Raw genomic sequence first — 19,632 nt, 5'->3', positions numbered from 1 at the left:
AAGTTCTAGACATCAAATGCAATGCACAGAATAAAAACCCTCACACGTACATGGCACATGACTCACTCAATATTTGATCATCAAGACACTCTAGTCAATACAGTTAAGCAAAGTTAAGAACATACAATTTAAGGTACTTATACAAGAGTCAAAAACTAAGCCTAAGCGTCATAACTAAAGTACTAACTATCCTCAAGGCATAACAAAGTTAAGATATATTGCTTCAATTCAATTCATCTCACACTGGCTCCTACTCCTAAAAAAATAAAACTAACTACACCCGATTCAAATAAAATCCTTGAAAAAGAACCGCTGCACAAAGAAAAACTAAGGGGAAATTGCTACACTACCTAACAAAAGAAAATATTTTTGTCCTTTTTATTTAGACTTAAATCCCTCAAGAAAATTGTCTAATAGATCCATCGTCGGGAAAAGTCCAATCTTTTTTTTTTATTTTTCTAAAAAAAATATTCAATTAAACTAACACATCTAAAATAGCATAGAAAGTCACCCCGATAATCTCCTCACCCCACACTTAAAATTGTGCATTGTTCCCAATGCACACCATAACTAATAAAAGGGTAAAAGATACTCCATGGTAGGACAAAGGCCGAAGCACTAATAGCTCATGGGGTACTCAGACTTTTCCCAAGCTTGGTCCTTCATGCGGGTACCTCACATTTAGTTCCAACCATTTGGTTTGCTGTTGCATCCTTCAAATAGCTTTGCTTTCCATGTTCCTAGAGGATCAAAAATTGACACTACAAAAATAATACAATTAAAAAAAAAAGTAAAGTTGGGTTGCCTCCCAACAAGCGCTTGATATAATGTCGCGGCACGACATGAATTACTTTTTGTCTCCACCTTGAGCTTATGAATTGAACCCCAAGTTTTCCTTCAAGCTTATGATTATGCTCTAGGGGAGGTACAAATTCTTGCGAGCCAAAAATTAGATAAAGTCTTATGCACTTTTTGACTCTCGATCGAGGAGTGTCCCCTTGCCTAGACGACCTTGAGAATTTCAAAATATAAGGCGCATCTACCTCTTACTTGGACTCTTTTTTATTCTCGTCAAGATCCATTCCCATTTCACCGTCTGAACATAATGTAGAGAAGTGTTTGGAATGAGGTCCAACATGCTCTAATACATGAACTTCAAGATTTTCGACCTCCTCAGCACCAATAACACTGGAGTCAACTAAATGTATATCCTCAATGTCCCTGGTTGACTCTAGTATTACTTCTTTAACATCGATATCCTCAATTGCTAGTTGGTTAGATTGTTGGTGTTCTACTCTGACCTCCTCCATTATAACCTCAATTTCGGTATTTAATTCACACTATTCTTGGCTACTATACACAATATTGGCTTGTTGAGCACTAAATGCTTCAACTAGTTGACTCACTTGCGTCTCTAGGTTGCGAATAGTAGCATCTTGCCTTTGTATATACAGTTGTTTCTCATTATCTTGTTCTACAAGGCACCTTAGCATATCCTTGATCTCCTTCAAGTCTGCATCCCCAGGTTCCTTGTTCCTGTTAATTTCACAAGAAAATGTAGAACCATTATAGTAAGGGGTTGGGGGAAGATAAGAAATATAAGCACAACCAAAAAAGTGACCATTTCTACCACCACACACATCACACACATTCCACAAATAAGAGTGAGTTGGTGCACATAACTCGCTCTCGGGAATATTTTGATAATTTTGATACGGGTAGTTTCCTTCACAATATGTATGAGGATCAATAGTAGAATTACCAACATCAAAACTCTCATAATTCCAGGATGCCATGTTTCTCAAATTAACAAGTAAAACAGAAATAAAAAAATCAAATGCAACAAAACAAAATAAAAGTTCAAACTTGCAACCTAGCAATATGTACACCTACAACTACACCGTTAGTTCCCCGGCAACGACGTTAAAATTTGATCATGCCTAACTCTAGTCCTAAAAAGGATAAGCGGTCACTGCAAATATAATCCGGTTTAAAAGTCCGTAGTCGAATCCCACAAAGAACTAATGCTTAGCTATATCTGTTTAATATCACTAAGAAGACAAGTTTGAACAATTTTCAAAATTATAAAGATTGAATTAACTAGCAAATACTAGAAAGCGGTAAAATTATCAACTAACGAGATAAAAGGTTGGAGACTGAATTAAGGAGGTCTAGAGTTATGATTTTCCCAATTGTCGGAATCCTTCTAGTTATGTTTCCTACAATTTTGTCAATGTATTCTCTACTGATCGTGAGAACTTTAGGTGCCGTAATTCTCTCTCGAGCAACTACAACAATTTACTAGACATATTCTCTCAAACTACGCTAGTTGGCTTCATCTAACCGCTCACTATGACCACGTCAAGGCTTTGTTATTTCTAAACCTACCTTTAAACCCATTGTATTGATTTCTCACATATGTAGGAGTGACGTTGTTAAACAACCACCTAAGTTTGTATCCTTTCTCAAGCAACACATAATAAATAGGCACAGTCAATTGATGGCCATTCAATCAATCGAAATAAACACGTAGTTGAACAAGTAGATAAATCCATCGGCTCAATTATATAAAAACATAACAAGTATTCATCCTACAAAAGGTTCCATCAAAACCCTAGATAACAAATTAGCTATTCATAATAGTATGCAAAAATACAATACTAGAATTCATAACCAATAATGGAAATAGGAAGAAGGAAGTGAGAAACTTATAGAAGAATTCTCCACCTTGTTTCGAGTGTGTTCTTGCCTCCTTAGGTCGAATCCCCGGTCTCCTTAGCCTCCTTAGGTCTAAATTATGTCAAAAGTATGTCAAAGGTCCTCAAAATACCGTTTTCCCATGTATATATACCAAATAGGGTCAGGTCCAAACAATTACACCTTCTCTTACGCGAAAAAGGTCACTTTTCTTGGAAAGGACATGCGCGGTCGCGGATCTGGCCGCGGATTTTACCCAAGTTCTGTCCGCGGCCGCGGATATGATAGTGGATAGAATTTGGAAAAACGTAAAACATGAAAGTTGTATCCCTTTGAGTTATCTTTCCAACCATATATTATGGAGTTCTGAGCGAAAATTTATGTGTATTTTACTAGACAGTGCGCAATATGCTTACTCGATTCTTCGTCCGTTCTTAACTATCACCCATTGATCCCAAAACACGATCCCGGCTTAATTCCTTGGGCTTTGACTCATACGTCAAAGCTCTAAATCACTTGAATTCATTATATAACATCTACATAGCTCGGAATCACTCCTGTAAGGTATAAATACACAATTAGTGCAAAACACTAGCGATTAAAACTCAAACTCAATTAAAGTGCAGTACATTAGAGTGAAATAAGCGACTAAAATATGTAATTATATCCTATTATCAACACCCCACACTTAAATCACTGCTCGTCCTCAAGCAATCAAACTACACTTTATATAGACATGACCTTTTTAAGCGATTTTCCTAATTCATCACACCAAGAATATTTAAAATAGACTAAGCACAAAAGTGTAACATCTTCACCTCCAGATTTGACTCACAAGTACCATGCATTATTCACAATTCACCCACTTACTCTAACGTAGAGGTCACTGACATTACCTTTCCTTCAAGAATCAAGTGCCCTCACACAGCAAAAGAGAGTAGTTCCACACAATAAAATTTAAGAACACTTAGGAAATCAAGATAGAAATAATTCACTCACTCTCAGAAATAACATTCATATGCTACAAAAGATGCATCATAGGCTTGCCCGTAGTGTACTACTCTACTAATCGAGTTCATTCAGTCTAGGATCAAGTAGGACTTTATTTGATTGTAATGTAGGTTGCGGGACGGGTAGGATATATTTGGATATAAGAGTGACTACTCCTCTCTAAGCACTTTAATACATATACTTTAAAATTCAAGCCTATGCTTATGTCAAACCATGACTCCACCTTCACATCAATATACATTAACTGCCAATTTATTTAAGCACAATTACATCAACAGTTACTGCTTATCAATGAATATTTTTTGCAACAATACAACTATTTTTTTCTTTTCTTTTTCAATTCAAGTGGCTTTTATTTTTTTTTAACACAGTGCACCTTTCTCCTTATTTCATTAGTTCCACTCAAAAGCCAAACCAACCACCCCACACTTTAACTTTTTCACATTTCATAACAATTCATGTGCTCATGAGAGGTTAGAAGGTTCAAATAGATGGTTAATTCAAACAAATGGGTAAGACTTGTAATGTGGTCGCCAAATAAACATGATTACAGGCTCAAATAGGTTAACTAAGACACATAACAATTAGGTGGTGAAAGCATATCACTGGCTCAACAAAGAAACACCTATATTACTTCTAAGACTGAACAAAACTACTGTTTCGCTTTGCAAACACACGGGGCAAGTTCTAGACATCAAATGCAATGCACAGAATAAAAACCCTCACACGTACATGGCACATGACTCACTCAATATTGGATCATCAAGACACTCTAGTCAAGACAGTTAAGCAAAGTTAAGAACATACAATTTAAGGTACTTATACAAGAGTCAAAAACTAAGCCTAAGCGTCATAACTAAAGTACTAACTATCCTCAAGGCATAACAAAGTTAAGATATATTGCTTCAATTCAATTCATCTCACACTGGTTCCTACTCCTAAAAAAATAAAACTAACTACACCCGATTCAAATAAAATCCTTGAAAAAGAACCGCGGAACAAAGAAAAACTAAGGGGAAATTGCTACACTACCTAACAAAAGAAAATATTTTTGTCCTTTTTATTTAGACTTAAATCTCTCAAGAAAAGTGTCTAATAGATCCATCGTCGGGAAAAGTCCAATCTTTTTTTTTTCTAAAAAAAAATATTCAATTAAACTAACACAACTAAAATAGCATAGAAAGTCACCCCGACAATCTCCTCACCCCACACTTAAAATTGTGCATTGTTCCCAATGCACACCATAACTAATAAAAGGGTAAAAGAGACTCCTTGGTAGGCCAAAGGCCGAAGCACTAATAGCTCATGGGGTACTTAGACTTTTCCCAAGCTTGGTCCTTCATGCGAGTACCTCACATTTAGTTCCAACCATTTGGTTTGCTGTTGCATCCTTCAAATAGCTTTGCTTTCCATGTTCCTAAAGGATCAAAAATTGACACTACAAAAATAATACAATTAAAAAAACAGTAAAGTTGGGTTGCCTCCCAACAAGCGCTTGATATAATGTCGCGGCACGACATGAATTACTTTTTGTCTCCACCTTGAGCTTATGAATTGAACCTCAAGTTTTCCTTCAAGCTTATGATTATGCTCTTGGGGAGGTACAAATTCTTGCGAGCCAAAAATTAGATAAAGTCTTATGCACTTTTTGACTCTCGATCGAGGAGTGTCACCTTGCCTAGATGACCTTGAGAATTTCAAAATATAAGGCTCATCTACCTCTTACTTGGACTCTTTTTTATTCTCGTCAAGATCCATTCCCATTTCACCGTCTGAACATAATGTAGAGAAGTGTTTGGAATGAGGTCCAACATGCTCTAATACATGAACTTCAAGATTTTCGACCTCCTCAGCACCAATAACACTGGAGTCAACTAAATGTATATCCTCAATGTCCCTGGTTGACTCTAGTATTACTTCTTTAACATCGATATCCTCAATTGCTAGTTGGTTAGATTGTTGGTGTTCTACTCTAACCTCCTCCATTATAACCTCAATTTCGATATTTAATTCACACTATTCTTGGCTACTATTCACAATATTGGCTTGTTGAGCACTAAATGCTTCAACTAGTTGACTCACTTGCGTCTCTAGGTTGCGAATAGTAGCATATTGCCTTTGTATGTACAGTTGTTTCTCATTATCTTGTTCCACAAGGCACCTTAGCATATCCTTGATCTCCTTCAAGTCTGCATCCCCAGGTTCCTTGTTCCTGTTAATTTCACAAGAAAATGTAGAACCATTATAGTAAGGGGTTGGGGGAAGATAAGAAATATAAGCACAACCAAAAAAGTGACCATTTTTACCACCACACACATCACACACATTCCACAAATAAGAGTGAGTTGGTGCACATAACTCGCTCTCGGGAATATTTTGATAATTTTGATACGGGTAGTTTCCTTCACAATATGTATGAGGATCAATAGTAGAATTACCAATATCAAAACTCCCATAATTCCAGGATGCCATGTTTCTCAAATTAACAAGTAAAACAGAAATAAAAAAATCAAATGCAACAAAACAAAATAAAAGTTCAAACTTGAAACCTAGCAATATGTACACCTACAACTACACCGTTAGTTCTCCGGCAACGGCGTCAAAATTTGATCATGCCTAACTCTAGTCCTAAAAAGGATAAGCGGTCACTGCAAATATAATCCGGTTTAAAAGTCCGTAGTCGAATCTCACAAAGAACTAATGCTTAGCTATATCTGTTTAATATCACTAAGAAGACAAGTTTGAACAATTTTTAAAATTATAAAGATTGAATTAACTAGCAAATACTAGAAAGCGGTAAAATTATCAACTAACGAGATAAAAGGTTGGAGACTGAATTAAGGAGGTCTAGAGTTATGATTTTCCCAATTGTCGGAATCCTTCCAGCTATGTTTCCTACAATTTTGTCAATGTATTCTCTACTGATCGTGAGAATTTTAGGTGCCGTAATTCTCTCTCGAGCAACTACAACAATTTACTAGACATATTCTCTCGAACTACGCTAGTTGGCTTCATCTAACCGCTCACTATGACCACGTCAAGGCTTTGTTATTTCTAAACCTACCTTTAAACCCACTGTATTGATTTCTCACATATGTAGGAGTGACGTTGTTAAACAACCACCTAAGTTTGTATCCTTTCTCAAGCAACACATAATAAATAGGCACAGTCAATTGATGGCCATTCAATCAATCGAAATAAACACGTAGTTGAACAAGTAGATAAATCCATCGGCTCAATTATATAAAAACATAACAAGTATTCATCCTACAAAAGGTTCCATCAAAACCCTAGATAAAAAATTAGCTATTCATAATAGTATGAAAAAATACAATACTAGAATTCATAACCAATAATGGAAATAGGAAGAAGGAAGTGAGAAACTTATAGAAGAATTCTCCACCTTGTTTCGAGTGTGTTCTTGCCTCCTTAGGTCGAATCCCCGGTCTCCTTAGCCTCCTTAGGTCTAAATTATGTCAAAAGTATGTCAAAGGTCCTCAAAATACCGTTTTCCCATGTATATATACCAAATAGGGTCAGGTCCAAACAATTACACCTTCTCCTATGCGAAAAAGGTCATTTTTCTCGGAAAGTACATGCGCGGTCGTGGATCTGGCCGCGGATTTTACCCAAGTTCTGTCCGCGGCCACGGATATGATAGTGGATAGAATTTTGAAAAACGTAAAACATGAAAGTTGTATCCCTTTGAGTTATCTTTCCAACCATATATTATGGAGTTCTGAGCGAAAATTTATGTGTATTTTACTAGACAGTGCGCAATATGCCTACTCGATTCTTCGTCCGTTCTTAACTATTACCCATTGATCCCAGAACACGATCCCGGCTTAATTCCTTGGGCTTTGACTCATACGTCAAAGCTCTAAATCACTTGAATTCATTATATAACATCTACATAGCTCGGAATCACTCCTGTAAGGTATAAATACACAATTAGTGCAAAACACTAGCGATTAAAACTCAAACTCAATTAAAGTGCAGTACATTAGAGTGAAATAAGCGACTAAAATATGTAATTATATCCTATTATCAACACCCCACACTTAAATCACTGCTCGTCCTCAAGCAATCAAACTACACTTTATATAGACATGACCTTTTTAAGCAATTTTCCTAATTTATCACACCAAGAATATTTAAAATAGACTAAGCACAAAAGTGTAACATCTTCACCTCCAGATTTGACTCACAAGTACCATGCATTATTCACAATTCACCCACTTACTCTAACGTAGAGGTCACTGACATTATCTTTCCTTCAAGAATCAAGTGCCCTCACACAGCAAAAGAGAGTAGTTTCACACAATAAAATTTAAGAACACTTAGGAACTCAAGATAGAAAGAATTCACTCACTCTCAGAAATAACATTCATATGCCACAAAAGATGCATCATAGGCTTGCCCGTAGTGTACTACTCTACTAATCGAGTTCATTCAGTCTAGGATCAAGTAGGACTTTATTTGATTGTAATGTAGGCTGCGGGACGGGTAGGATATATTTGGATATAAGAGTGACTACTCCTCTCTAAGCACTTTAATACATATACTTTAAAATTCAAGCCTATGCTTATGTCAAACCATGACTCCACCTTCACATCAATATACATTAACTACCAATTTATTTAAGCACAATTACATCAACAGTTACTGCTTATCAATGAATATTTTTCGCAACAATACAACTATTTTTTTTCTTTTCTTTTTCAATTCAAGTGGCTTTTATTTATTTTTAACACAGTGCACCTTTCTCCTTATTTCATTAGTTCCACTCAAAAGCCAAACCAACCACCCCACACTTTAACTTTTTCACAGTTCATAACAATTCATGTGCTCATGAGAGGTTAGAAGGTTCAAATAGATGGTTAATTCAAACAAATGGGTAAGACTTGTAATGTGGTCGCCAAATAAACATGATTACAGGCTTAAAGAGGTTAACTAAGACACATAACAATTAGGTGGTGAAAGCATATTCAACAAAGAAACGCCTATATTACTTCTAAGACTGAACAAAACTACTGTTTCGCTTTGCAAACACACGGGGCAAGTTCTAGATATCAAATGCAATGCACAGAATAAAAACCCTCACACGTACATGGCACATGACTCAATCAATATTAGATCATCAAGACACTCTAGTCAAGACAGTTAAGCAAAGTTAAGAACATACAATTTAAGGTACTTATACAAGAGTCAAAAACTAAGCCTAAGCGTCATAACTAAAGTACTAACTATCCTCAAGGCATAACAAAGTTAAGATATACTGCTTCAATTCAATTCATCTCACACTGGATCCTACTCCTAAAAAAATAAAACTAACTACACCCGATTCAAATAAAATCATTGAAAAAGAACCGCGGCAAAAAGAAAAACTAAGGGGAAATTGCTACACTACCTAACAAAACAAAATATTTTTGTCCTTTTATTTAGACTTAAATCCCTCAAGAAAATTGTCTAATAGATCCATCGTCGGGAAAAGTCCAATCTTTTTTTTTTATTTTTCTAAAAAAAATATTCAATTAAACTAACACAACTAAAATAGCATAGAAAGTCACCCCGACAATCTCCTCACCCCACACTTAAAATTGTGCATTGTTCCCAATGCACACCATAACTAATAAAAGGGTAAAAGAGACTCCCTGGTAGGACAAAGGCCGAAGCACTAATAGCTCATGGGGTACTCAGACTTTTCCCAAGCTTGGTCCTTCATGCGGGTACCTCACATTTAGTTCCAACCATTTGGTTTGTTGTTGCATCCTTCAAATAGCTTTGCTTTCCATGTTCCTAGAGGATAAAAAATTGACACTAAAAAAATAATACAATTAAAAAAAATAAAATAAAAAAAGCAGTAAAGTTGGGTTGCCTCCCAACAAGCGCTTGATATAATGTCGCGGCACGACATAAATCACTTTTTGTCTCCACCTTGAGCTTATGAATTGAACCCCAAGTTTTCCTTCAAGCTTATGATTATGCTCTTGGGGAGGTACAAATTTTTGCGAGCCAAAAATTAGATAAAGTCTTATGCACTTTTTGACTCTCGATCGAGGAGTGTCACCTTGCCTAGACGACCTTGAGAATTTCAAAATATAAGGCTCATCTACCTCTTACTTGGACTCTTTTTTATTCTCGTCAAGATCCATTCCCATTTCACCGTCTGAACATAATGTAGAGAAGTGTTTGGAATGAGGTCCAACATGCTCTAATACATGAACTTCAAGATTTTCGACCTCCTCAGCACCAATAACACTGGAGTCAACTAAATGTATATCCTCAATGTCCCTGGTTGACTCTAGTATTACTTCTTTAACATCGATATCCTCAATTGCTAGTTGGTTAGATTGTTGGTGTTCTACTCTGACCTCCTCCATTATAACCTCAATTTCGGTATTTAATTCACACTATTCTTAGCTACTATTCACAATATTGGCTTGTTGAGCACTAAATGCTTCAACTAGTTGACTCACTTGCGTCTCTAGGTTGCGAATAGTAGCATCTTGCCTTTGTATGTACAGTTGTTTCTCATTATCTTGTTCCACAAGGCACCTTAGCATATCCTTGATCTCCTTCAAGTCTGCATCCCCAGGTTCCTTGTTCCTGTTAATTTCACAAGAAAATGTAGAACCATTATAGTAAGGGGTTGGGGGAAGATAAGAAATATAAGCACAACCAAAAAAGTGACCATTTTTACCACCACACACATCACACACATTCCACAAATAAGAGTGAGTTGGTGCACATAACTCGCTCTCGGGAATATTTTGATAATTTTGATACGGGTAGTTTCCTTCACAATATGTATGAGGATCAATAGTAGAATTACCAACATCAAAACTCCCATAATTCCAGGATGCCATGTTTCTCAAATTAACAAGTAAAACAAAAATAAAAAAATCAAATGCAACAAAACAAAATAAAAGTTCAAACTTGCAACCTAGCAATATGTACACCTACAACTACACCGTTAGTTCCCCGGCAACGGCGTCAAAATTTGATCATGCCTAACTCTAGTCCTAAAAAGGATAAGCGGTCACTGCAAATATAATCCGGTTTAAAAGTCCGTAGTCGAATCCCACAAAGAACTAATGCTTAGCTATATCTGTTTAATATCACTAAGAAGACAAGTTTGAACAATTTTCAAAATTATAAAGATTGAATTAACTAGAAAATACTAAAAAGCGGTAAAATTATCAACTAACGAGATAAAAGGTTGGAGACTGAATTAAGGAGGTCTAGAGTTATGATTTTCCCAATTGTCGGAATCCTTCCAGCTATGTTTCCTACAATTTTGTCAATGTATTCTCTACTGATCGTGAGAACTTTAGGTGCCGTAATTCTCTCTCGAGCAACTACAACAATTTACTAGATATATTCTCTTGAACTACGCTAGTTGGCTTCATCTAACCGTTCACTATGACCACGTCAAGGCTTTGTTATTTCTAAACCTACCTTTAAACCCACTGTATTGATTTCTCACATATGTAGGAGTGACGTTGTTAAACAACCACCTAAGTTTGTATCATTTCTCAAGCAACACATAATAAATAGGCACAGTCAATTGATGGCCATTCAATTAATCGAAATAAACACGTAGTTGAACAAGTAGATAAATCCATCGGCTCAATTATATAAAAACATAACAAGTATTCATCCTACAAAAGGTTCCATCAAAACCCTAGATAACAAATTAGCTATTCATAATAGTATGCAAAAATACAATACTAGAATTCATAACCAATAATGGAAATAGGAAGAAGGAAGTGAGAAACTTATAGAAGAATTCTCCACCTTGTTTCGAGTGTGTTCTTGCCTCCTTAGGTCGAATCCCCGGTCTCCTTAGCCTCCTTAGGTCTAAATTATGTCAAAAGTATGTCAAAGGTCCTCAAAACACTGTTTTTCCATGTATATATACCAAATAGGGTCAGGTCCAAACAATTACACCTTCTCCTACGCGAAAAAGGTCACTTTTCTCTGAAAGGACATGCGCGGTCGCGGATCTGGCCGCGGATTTTACCCAAGTTCTGTCCGCGGCCGCGGATATGATAGTGGATAGAATTTGGAAAAACGTAAAACATGAAAGTTGTATCCCTTTGAGTTATCTTTCCAACCATATATTATGGAGTTCTAAGCGAAAATTTATGTGTATTTTACTAGACAGTGCGCAATATGCCTACTCGATTCTTCGTTCGTTTTTAACTATCACCCATTGATCCCCGAACACGATCCATGCTTAATTTCTTGGGCTTTTACTCAGACTTCAAAGCTCCAAATCACTTGAATTCATTCTATAACATCTATATAGCTCAGAATCACTCCTGTAAGGCATAAATACATAATTAGTACAAAACACAAGCGATTAAAGCTCAAACTCAATTAAAGTGTAGTACATTAGAGTGAAATAAGCGACTAAAATACGTAATTATAGCCTATCATCAACGGCCATGGGGATAGGACTAAGTGGAGTTACTCCCCAGGATTGTGGATCATCGGCGCATACCTTTGACATTTGTCGCACTTTCAAACAAATTCTTTAGTGTTCTTTTCCATATTGTCCCAATAGTATCCTGCTCTATAACTTTGTGAACTAATGACTCGGAACCGGAATGATTTCTGCAAGTGCCCTCGTGAATTTCCCGTAGAATGTAATTGGTGTCTTCTGGTCCCAAATATTTTGCTAATAGTCCATCGAACGTTCTACTAAACAGTGTTGCATTCTCTGCCAATGTGAACCGTGCGGCCTTCGTGCGTAGAGTAATTGATTCTTTAGGATCTGATGGCATCCTCCCGTTCTTTAGGTATTCGATGTACTTATTCCTCCAATCCCAGGTTAGGCTTGTGGTGTTTATTTTGGTGTGTCCTTCTTCGATTACTGACCTCAAAAGGTGTATGACAATCCCCGAGCTAAGTTCATCATCTTCAATCGACAACCCTAAATTTGCAAGGGCATCGGCCTCACTATTTTGTTCTCGAGGTACATGCTGCAGGGTCCATTCTTTAAATCGGTGTAGAGACACTTGTAGTTTGTCCAAGTACCTCTGCATTCGATAATCTCGAACCTCAAAAGTTCTGTTGACTTGATTTACCACAAGTTGGGAGTCGCACTTGGCCTCGATGACCTCCGCCCCCAAGCTCTTAGCTAGTTCGAGACCTACAATCATGGCCTCATTGTTAGTTAATTTCGATGTTTTGATAGACTGTATAATTGTATTACCTGTGGGTGGCTTCAAAACGATGCCTAGCTTGGACCCCTTCACGTTCGAAATGCCATCCGTGAAGAGGGTCCACACCACCGATGATATACCCGATTTTGATAATAGTTCCTTTTCGACCTCGGGTACAAGGGCTAGTGAGAAGTCGGCCACGAAGTCTATCAAGATTTGAGACTTGATGGCCATTCAGAGTTGATACTTGATATCGTACCTGCTGATCTCGATAGCCCATTTGGCCAATAGTCCCAAAAGTTCGGGATTGTGCAAAATGTTATGAAGGGGGTAGGTGGTTACAACACAAATTGTGTGACATTGAAAGTACAGTTTTAATTTCCTAGAGGCGCTTATCAAAGCAAGTGCTAATTTTTCTAAGTGTGGGTACCGGGTCTCGGCTTCACCTAGGGTCTGACTAATATAGTAAACAGGAAATTGCATACCTTGATCTTCTCGAAGTAAGACCTCACTTACCGCTATCTCCGAGATCGCTAAGTATAAATAAAGTTGCTCGTCCACTTTCGGGGTGTGAAGCAATAGCGGGATCGATAGGTATCGTTTGAGTTCCTCCAAGGCCTGTTGACATTTCGGGGTCCATGCAAAATTACTCCTCTTCTTAAGCAGTGAGAAGAACTGGTGGATCCTATTTGAGGATCTCGAAATAAATCGACCGAGGGCGGTTATACGCCTTATTAATCTCTGTACAACCTTGTCATTATCAACAACTGTGATTTCTTCGATTGCCTTGATTTTATCGGGGTTGATTTTGATCTACCGATTTGATACCATAAAGCCGAGGAACTTGCCCGAACCAACCCCGAATGCATATTTCTCCTGATTGAGCTTCATGTTGTATTTCCTTAGTATGTCGAAGGTCTCTTGCAAATGTTTCAAATGGACCTCTGGTCGCAGGGACTTAACTAGCATATCATCAATATATATCTCCATTAATTTACCTATTTATTCTTCGAACATTCGATTTACCAAGCATTGATAAGTAGCACCGGCATTTTTTAGTCCAAATGGCATTACATTATAGCAATAGGTGCCGCATTTAGTGATAAACAAAGTCTTTTCCTGATCCTCCGGGTTCATTTGTATCTGATTGTACCCGGAGTAGGCATCGAGAAAACTAAGGATCTCGTAGCCGACTGTGGCATCGATCATGCGATCGATATTCGGAAAAGAAAAAGAATCTTTAGGGCATGTGTTATACCCCATATTTTCATACGTAAGAGTACGTCTTAAGTCAATTGATGTAAGCTCATAAATGAGATCATCTTTACAAATACATAAAGTAAGTTAATCATGTTACCTTGGAGGTTAAAAATATTTAAGATCATGAATACCAAGTACCACGAGGGTTTGAAGGTTTAGAAGCTAAACGAATTAAAGAAAACAAGTTTCGTTGAAAGTCGACAAGTTGGGAATGTAATAAGATGTACTTTTGGGGTGAGAATATGATGTTTAAAATTATAAGGATATTATGTTATGAGTTATTTTAGTCGTATGATAGACGTGTGTTATGATTTGAAGTCAAGAGAGTTGGGGAACAAAAGTTGGAAAAGGTCATCACAAGTTACATTCATAAATGTGTTGAAACTTGGGTCAAATGTAACTCTGATTTTCTCTCAATATACTTAGATTCATGGGGTGTTCCACCCATCAAATTGAATCTCTATGAGTCTAACTTCTAACTCATTAAACCTTTTGTCAATACGACATCGGAGTAGATAGATATGGCATTTTTGCAAGACTGCGCAAGCTGCTAGGTGAAAAGTAGGTGTGTCACCTACTTGCTTAAATGAGAGCCCGAAAATGGGCCATTTCGGGTCGTCCAAAGAGGCATTTTAAAGGCCTATTTTCTTAATATATTAGACTGAAAATATGTCATATAAATCAGACATAAGCTCTGCAAATATCCTCCCAAAAATTTCTCACAAACCCTAATTGATTTTCTCTCCCTTTCAAGTTCTAATTGGAGGTAAAACCTAGAGTTTGAAGAACCAAGATATGAGCTGAGTTATCCAACAAATAAGTTATGTTTACTTCTCTCTTTCATCCATTTTTTTTGCTGTAAATTCATGGTAAGTCGTTCTATACTTGTAAGAACTCACGGGACGGTGATCGGAAGTCGTGAGTTCGAGTTATTCACTTGTAGTGGACTGTTTTGTGTTGTTGTTGGGCTTCATCTTTTATTAATGTTTTGTGGAGGTTTTGAGGAAGGGTGTGGAGAAACACCATATAGATGTAGGGTGGTGGGCTGGTCGTTCGTTGTAATATTTCCAGGTTGTTTGACACTACTACAGTGGTCGTTTTGTGTATGAAGAGATTGCAGTGTGTTGGGCTGTTTTATAGTATTTTATGGTGTATATAAGGCTGGAAATTAATGTTTATATGTTATTGTTGTTGTGTACTTGTGTTGTTGGTATTATCTTGAATTTGGAGGAAGTAAGGATTATAGGGAAGATGCTGCCCATTTTTATACAAAATAAGCTTGCTATTTGTTGTGCGATAGTTGTACCTTTCGTAACTTAATGATAGTATTATTATCGTTGTTGTAGATTAAGGTGCAAAGAGGCGAGTTCAACTTGGTGATTGGAGGGATTGTTATAAGTTATGTTAAGGCTAAGTCATTCCTTCATTTTGGCATGATCTCGTAATTACATGTATTTGATAACGAGGCATAAAGAGAAGTTCATACTCCCGAATTTATATACACTATCTTAGTCTCATAAGTTACACTATTTTCCCTTATCGGGACTTTGTATTCAATTAAGTATTGTCTTCTTCCAGTTAAGAGAGCAGAGGGCCCATATATATATATACAGTATTATAGTATTTTCATTACCATCGAGCTATAATCGATGGGCAGGCTCCTATTGGGCAATCTCTGATCAGATGGTAAGTTATATACCGAGCCTACTGTGGCCGAGCGCCTATGAGCGAGCCTACTATGGCAGAGCAGTTACATGTTTCGAGCCTTATAGGGCCGGACATTTATTTTACTTACTATATTGAGAGAGTTGAGTCAGTATCAGCAGGTAAGTATATCTCCAGATCATCTTTGACTCCCAGTTACTTTCAGTTGCTATGTTATCAGTTCAGTTTCAACTTTCGGTTATTTTATCGCCTTACATACTCGGTACATTATTTCGTACTGACGTCCCTTTTTGGGGGGCGCTGCATTTCATGTGTGCAGGTTCAGATAGACAGGGTAGACCTCCTTAGTAGGTGTGGCCCGAGTTCAACCTGGTCAGTAAGCTCCACGTCCTTCGGAGTTGTCGGGAGTAGAGTTTCATGTACATCTTATGTATATATGTATATATGTTATGGGTAGGTCAGGACCCTGTTCCGATCACAGTACATCCATCAGTAGAGGCTTGTAGACATATTATGTCATTTAGTACAGTATGTTGGGCTTGTAGGCCTTATATGTGTATTTTGTTGGTTTGTCAGTTGTAGTAGTTATGACGGCCTTATCGGCCCAGCTTTATATTGATGTTTAGTCAGCATTAGTTCCCGTTTAGTTTTATATTTTTCTTCATAATTTGTCTTGCAATGTGGCCCTATGGCCAAAGCATGACATTATATGTTCAGAGTCCCTTAGTCGCAAGTTGGTACGCAAGGTTAGGTGAGGCACCAGGTGCCGATCTCGCCCCCCAGGTTTGGGGCGTGACAGCATGCCTTGTTTAAATCCTTATAGTCTATGCACATTCTAAGTTTGTTTTCTTTTTAGGGACTATTTGCTAACCATTCGGGATATTTTACCTCCCGAATGGATCCTATATTGAGAAGTTTTTTTACCTCATCCTTAATGAATGCATGTTTTACCTTAGACTAAGGTCTTCTCTTTTGTTTCACTAGGCAAAACTTTGGGTCCAAGCTCAGTCAATACGTGGTAATCTGCGATAAGATCCCCGTCATATCTAGGTGGGACCAAGCAAAAAAATTTGTGTTATTTAAAAGGAATTGAACGAGTTTTTTCCTAATCTCGGGAGTTAAGCTCGTGCCTAGGTATACCTTTCGATCGGGCAGATGCTTGATCAGTATGATTTGTTCCAGCTCTTCGACCATTGACTTTGTTGCATCAGAGTCATCGGGGATTACGAAGTTCGATGTATCATATAATCATCATCCTCGAAAGTTTCCTGCTGCTCCGATCATGCCGAGGCCGGCGAATGTGGTTGCTATTTGACTTCTTATTTTCCCTTTGATTCTGATCCCTTTGTTGATGACAACGCTGATACTGGTATTACTTCATCAATTGCAAACATTTCTTTGGCGGCGGGTTATTCACTGTACACCGTTTTGATTCCTTCTGATGTTGGGAATTTCAAGACTTGGTGAAGTGTTGAGGGCACTGCTCTCATATTATGTATCTAAGGCCTTCCGAGTTGTACCCCATGTCACCTTCGATCACATGGAACTTTGTTTCCTGGATAGTCATGGCCACATTTACTGGCAGAAATATTTCCCCTTTGGTGGCTTCACTTGCCTTGTTGAAGCCGTTAAGTACCCGAGCTGCGGGCACGATCTGATCTTGGAGGCCGAGTTGCTCTACGACCTTTGATAGAATAATATTTGCTGAGCTACCTGGATCAATCAACACATGTTTAGCTTGAATTTTATTCATAAGTATAGATATTACCAGGGCATCGTTGTGAGGTTGTTCGATCCCTTCTGCATCCTCATCATTGAAAGACAAGGTTTCTTCTGGTAAGTAATCCCGAGTTTGCTTCTCCCTCGTGATTGTCACCTTGGTGCGTTTAAATACTGGTCCTTGAGAAATATCGACCCCACCAACGATCATATGAATTACGTGTTGTGGTTCTTCGTGTTCATTTTTCATGTTTGCATCACTGTCTCTGAAGTGATTTTTAGCTCGGTCGCTCAAGAATTCTCGAAGATGACCCTCGTTGAACAAGTGAACTACTCATCCCTCATCTGTCTGCAGTCTTTGGTTTTGTGACCATGGGTACCATGGTATTTTTGCATATTTGATTAGGGTTCCTTTGATCTGGATCTGTCTGTAGGGGTCTGGGCCATCTATTATCCTTGATCCATCTGATGGCTGATACAATCCCCAATGTATCGATGCTGAAGTTGTATTCTGACAGTCGTGGTGCTTCTGTGGGCTCAACATGTTTATCGAAGCCACTTTTACTCATGAGCCCTCGGGAGCTCTATCCTCGATCATTCCTTCGATCATCTCGAATGGGATTACGTCATGGAACATTATTTATACAATCTCTGTTGTATGGTTAATACCGATCTATGTTTGATCAGGGTTCTCTGTCGATGTCCCTTTGAATTCTACCGACTGGCCTATTTGGGTAAACAGAACAGGAAGGAGATTCCAATTGATCATCATCGACCCTGATCTTTGACTGGTACCGATTATGTACATCAGCCCAGGTTACAGCTGGATATTCAATTAAATTCTGCTTTAGTTGTCGTGATGCTATCAAACTTCATTCATTCAAACCTTGAGTAAAAGCTTGAACAGCCCAATCATCTATGACCTGGAGTAGGTCCATACGTTACATCTTGAATCGAGATACGAATTCCCTTAACATTTCGTTGTCCTTTTGTCTTACTTTGAAGAGGTTTGACTTCCTAGTTGCAACCTTTATTATTCCAGCGTGTGCCTTTATAAATGAATCTGCAAGCATAGCGAAGGAATCGATGGAATTGGGCAGCAAATTGTGGTACCATATCATTTCCCTCTTTGATAAAGTCTCTCCAAACCTTTTCAATAGAATGGATTCAATCTCATCGCCTTCTAAGTCTTTCCCCATTATTGCGCACGTATAAGAGGTAACGTGCTCATTGGGGTCGGTGGTCCCATTGTATTTGGGAATTTCTGGCATGCGGAATTTCTTCGGGATAGGCTTCGGAGCCGCACTTGGAGGGAAAGGCTTCTGCACGAACTTCTTCGAATCCAAACCCTTTAGAATCGGGGGTGCCCCCCGGTATTTGGTCAACCCGTGAGTTGTACGTTTCTACCTTTTTGTCATTAGCCTCGATTTTATTTTCACCTGATTCGATCCGTTTAGTGAGCTCCTCGAGCTTCTTCATAATGGCGGGGTCAGTCCCCGGTTCATTGGTGTTCGACTTCTCCGGTACAAGTTCGATTCTATGAACAACTTCTTGTGATGTTTCGAGCTCAATTCTGCTTGGTGCTCGACTCTGATTTTGGAGTTGCACTATCGCATCTTGTTCAGTCTGGAACAATTCGAATATCATTCGAAGGCTAATTTCGCCTTCTTCACCGCTCTGTGCGTTCTGATTGGGTGCTCAAGCATCTCTACGAACGCTATTTTCATGGTCGACGCCCAAATTACCATTAATGGCAATATGAGAGCTAACATCAACTGGGTCTACGACCGGTGGTCCATCAGGGTTGAATGGAGGTACACCGTTTCCCGGGTCGACTATGTTTTCGTTCTCGCCATGAAGACCAAGACCATTGTTTGTGTGAGTGGGTGCTACTTGAGAATTTGACATATTGATACCTGAAATCAAAGACATTTACGAGAACAAGCATAAAGCAGTGTGTGTTATGGAAATTAATACCAGATAATCACTATTATTCTTAGCCCCACGGTGGGCGCCAAACTATCTACCCTTAAAATTGGATAACAATTAAACTTATAATATGATTTTAAGGACACGTGATTTCACCTAATACCCATTGGTAAATGTA

The sequence above is a fragment of the Nicotiana tabacum genome, chromosome 8, assembly GCF_000715075.1.
Source record: "Nicotiana tabacum cultivar K326 chromosome 8, ASM71507v2, whole genome shotgun sequence".
In the NCBI taxonomy this organism is placed as follows: domain Eukaryota; kingdom Viridiplantae; phylum Streptophyta; class Magnoliopsida; order Solanales; family Solanaceae; genus Nicotiana; species Nicotiana tabacum.
The sequence above is the reverse complement of the archived record's forward strand: the minus strand, read 5'-3'. Positions refer to the sequence as shown.